Source organism: Apis dorsata, unplaced genomic scaffold (genome assembly GCF_000469605.1).
Source record: "Apis dorsata unplaced genomic scaffold, Apis dorsata 1.3 scaffold_191, whole genome shotgun sequence".
NCBI lineage: Eukaryota > Metazoa > Arthropoda > Insecta > Hymenoptera > Apidae > Apis > Apis dorsata.
In genome coordinates this window covers 18,515-23,002 of record NW_006263476.1, presented here as the reverse complement: position 1 = coordinate 23,002, position 4,488 = coordinate 18,515, and the positions used below count along the sequence as shown (strand labels likewise).

The following is a 4,488-nucleotide window of genomic DNA, read 5'->3' as shown; positions in this document are numbered from 1 at the left end:
AAAAAAAAAAAAAAAAAAAAAAAAAAAAAAAAAAAACGAAAAGGAACGAAAGAACGCGATATACAAACAACTAAAGCGCCAAACTACGAGTACTACCGGTGCTAACTGTAGTACCGGCGCCATTTTTTGTTTTCCTAACGCCTACTAGTCGAAAAAGTTTTCTAGGCATAGTCAGTGTTGTGACCGACCGCCTCCGATCTGGCCCGCCACCTTCGCGGAAATATGAGATCCGCGACCGACGAGGACGCATCGCTCTAGCCGCAAACAAGACTCGACTCAGTTCGCTCCCCTTAAACTTCGAAATAGGAACATGAAAGTAATTTCGATTCGTATATATGGAACAAGAAGTAATTGTACTTTAAAGAATACATCACCTTTTGATGGACGAATAATATATTTATTTCACGAACTCCCGTTTTCACCCGTTGACGCCCGTTGATATACGGATATATGCAGCAGCGATCGCGCGTCTTTCTTTACATCGCTCTATATATGTTTATTTATTTTCTCACTCTCTCTATTTTTTAGATTCCCCGAAACATTTGAATTTCATCAACCGAACCGATTTTTAATTTTATCCCGATTGATCGATCCGACGATCGAATAATCGCGCAACGATACACGAAAAATATATTCGACAAAAGGTTTAATCAAAATGCGTCGATAAGCAGTACGAGCGTCTATACCGACCGAGTACCGACCGATCGCAGCTGTCTTTCCGCGGGTGTCCCGAATCGAAGAGCACACGAATCGCGTGCCCGATAATGAAAAAAAGAATTTTCTTCCAATAGGCAGCGAGAACGGATGATTTCGCGTAGCTCGTTCGTTTCCGCAATTGTCGCGAGAGAGCTCTGCAAAGAAATCGCTGTCAGTCGCAATACGAGGAGAATCCGCGATTCGGACTGTTGTCGGAGGCGTGGTCGAGCACTGGCTTTCCCTCTTTCTTTCCTCATTCTCGCGCTTTCAAATCGATTCCGATTTTTCTTCCCTTTTCTTTTTCTTTCTCTTTCTCTTCTTTTTCTTCTTCTTCTTTTTCTTCTTCTTCTTTTTTCTCGTATATCTATCTACCTATCTATTTAGATTCCTTCCCTTGCGCGTGGGTCGCGCGCGCGATCGCGCGTGCGCGCGGCTCAACGCGCGTACGCGTTAGAAGTTTCTATATATAATTATATATCGGTGTACAGAGCCGGACGTCGAATCGACGCCTTGTCGACTTGTTCGCCCATTGAACACAAATCGGTAAAAGTTTCTTCTTCTTGTCGCGTCGCGTCGTCAGGTTTTAACGTATACGAATTTACGATGAAGATCGCCCGCTATCGCTTCTCGGGGGGAGGGGGACGACTTCTCGTCTTCTTTTTTTTTTTTTTTTTTTTAGAGTCATTGCATGACTAGAGCCTACGAATTATCAACGAGCTTATCATTAAAGCCAATTAGAAAGGTACCAAGTTTTCGACCGTTGACGGACCGTACCATCTCGGTTTCTATACGTTGGTTCAGGCGGTAATTTCTTCCACTCTCTTCTTCCGCCCCTTTCCGATCCTCGATCGGACGCGTGCCTCGTTCCTTCGTTTCTTTTCTTTCGCGGTTAAAAAACCGCGACGGGGCGAATAAACGCCCGGATTTGATCCAAATACGAGCGATCGTTAAATTTTTGTACGAAAAAAACTTGTCACCGTACGAATAATCGTGCTAGAACCAGATTGAACGAAGAAAAGCACGAGCGTTCGAAGATACTGAAAGTGGCGTATATCATACTTTGTCGTCGAATCGACGTCGGCTGCTATTTGCAGTGTATGCGAGTATGTGTGAATGTGTGTATGTATCCTGTGATTAAGTGTTCGTGTGTTTCTGTACGTGTGTATGTATACGTGTACGTGTATCCTTATGTGAACGACAGGCCAGCTCTTCGTTGATCACGAAAATCCTAACATTCGAGAATGCGTGAATTGAAAATAGAATTTAAAAACACGGTAACCTAGCGCGTAACAGTTCGTTTTCATCATTTTTCTTCGACGTCTGTTGTCATGCGTGTGTATGCGTGTAAGTAAGTATGGAATGTGTATGTGAATGCGCGTGTCGAAGAGTAGAAGTTGCGTGTATGTGTTGTTCGTGTCTGATGTCAGTGTACCTAATTGCACTTATTCGACAAAACGGAACGTAAAAATGAACGCAAGATGGCGGCCGGACGGCCCTGGAACGTATATACGGAGGTAATATACTTTTTTTTAAAAATTTAGCTTAAAAGTCGTCCATCGCTTCTTCTTTTTTTTTTATTTTTTTTCCTTTCTTCTTTTTTTTTTTTTTTTGCCTCTATCCCGTTCACTGCCTCCTTTCTTTCTTTTTTTTTTTATTATTATTTTTGGAACAACCCCACCATCGAACTAAAAAACTTCAGTTTGTTGCTACGGTTATTACATTCGTCGTTCGTTCTGTTGCGAGTCGTAAAAACGTAACGTCGAAACTTAGGCACAATTTGGAACTGTTTAGACCATTTCTACACACAACCCCCCACTCCAATGAAGTTCGCGCGTTTACCGTTCGAAGAAACTGATTGGCCAATGGTCGATCGATTGTTCCGTTCAAAATTCCGTTTTCTTCTACTTAATCGTCGAGGCGAAATGAAATTTTGTTTTGTTTTTTCTCCGCATTTTGATCCACAGATATATAATTTTTAAAAGGAACGATCGTGTTGATAAAGAAACGAATCGAGATTGATTGGACAGCCATCCAATTTCGCTTCGGAAACCGAAACACGCGAACATCCCCTGCGCAAACCATACCAAACGTGACGATACTCTGTGAGGTAGCTGACATTGAGCCGTTTCAGGGCCAATCGGACCAAATCTTCCAGTTTTTGGTGGAGAAGCATCCGATTTTTTTTTTTTTTTTTTTTTACGAGACAGACGTATCAACGAAGAAACGATTTATAAAAATGATTCAATTTCAACGATGAAGAATTTATATTGCGAAAAATTTATCTTAAAATTCTCCCCTTCTCATATTTCCCGCCCTTTCTCGACGCGTTTCAATGAGAATGAGAAGGATTCGATGGTCGAATGTTCCGTTCCCCAGAATAAGTAATAAGGAAATATATCGCGACCCTAAACGAAATGGAGCAAAAAGCTTTGAAAAAACGAGAATCTTTGGACCCGACTTTCCGAGCAATGCCCGCCATCTTGGTCCCGTCTGACCACCGGTGTGGATAAACGTATATAATCTCGCGATCTCGCTTCTCCCTCAATATTTTGTTTCGGTTTTCCTTTCCTTTGTTTTGTTTTTTTTTTCTTTTTTTTTCTTTTTTTCTTTTTGTTTTGTTGGCGTTTTCAAATTCCGCTCTCTCTTACTCCGTCATTTTTTGTCTCCACACACCGTAATTACAATAGTATTTGTTTCTTTCTTTTTTTTTTTTTTTCTTCTTTTATATCCGTAATCTTACACATATACACTAGCTGGTTACAATAATTTGTGAAAAATATACATCAAAATTTTGTTACTTTTTACATCACAGATATTTTAATATAATATATCTTCTTTTAATTCTTAAAGATTTCTTTTTCTTCCCCCGTTTTTTTCTTTTTCTTTTTTTTTTTTTTTTTTTTTTTTCCTTCCCTTCCTCGACCAATAATCCGTCTCTCGCCGGATTTTCGTTTCAGCGTATCGTCCGCGACGTGGAGTGAGACGGCCGGAAATCTACGAGCGCGAAAATTATTCCCTCGAGATTAATTCACTTCGACGAATTTGATTCTTCTCTTTTCAATTTTTCCATGCAAAATTCAAATCGATCAACGCGAAACAACATCTAAAGATATTCCATCTTCGTGTATTCTTCTCGATATCTCGATACGCCGTCTTTTATCCCGCCGTCTTCCTCGAAGAAAAAAAAAAAAAAAAAAAAGAAAATAAACCAAATAAATCGACGCTTCTATTCGCTTTCCTACAGCCGCGTTGGCAACGATATCTGCCCTAATCTATGCGACCTCGTTATCCACCCTACTCCTTTTCCGTTCAAAAACGAAAGTTTCGAAAGTTTTTCTCGGCTCTATCGAAAAACGGACAAAAGAAAAAAATTTGTCCGCGGGCGCCGATGATGTTTTGAAAAGATCACAGAACGTTGTCCAATTACTTTTACGCACCAGCGAATATTAATATAATTGTCCGCAAAAATAGATAACGATCTTTTTCTTCCTTCCTTCCTTCCTTCCTTCCTTCCTTCCTTCTTTTCTTTTGTTTTTTTTTCTTTGTTTTTTTTTTTTAGAAAAACGGCGTATTTTTTACCAATCGTTCCTCGGAGAGAAAAAAATCTCGCCGAGGACGAAAACGAATTTCATTCAGTCTCGTTAAACGAAATCGCCGTGGCAGACACGTTGACGCGACTGTGTCACTGGGAAATCATTATACGGCAGCCTCGTTAATTACGCCGTTAGCGCCGATCGTCCCAATTGTCGCGATTCAATCGTCCCGTTCGTCGATGAACGAGGCTCATACCTC

General features: G+C 40.6%; 1 long non-coding RNA gene across 1 annotated transcript in view; it reads left to right on the top strand.

The window, feature by feature from the left end:
• LOC116185472 overlaps window positions 1–3,435 on the top strand; it is a 10,179-nt gene extending 6,744 nt beyond the window's left edge. Inside the window, exon 2 of the long non-coding RNA XR_004150322.1 lies at window positions 2,661–3,435. This is a non-coding gene — a long non-coding RNA (uncharacterized LOC116185472). The remainder of the gene's footprint in view (window positions 1–2,660) is intronic.
• Window positions 3,436–4,488: the final 1,053 nt, after the last annotated feature.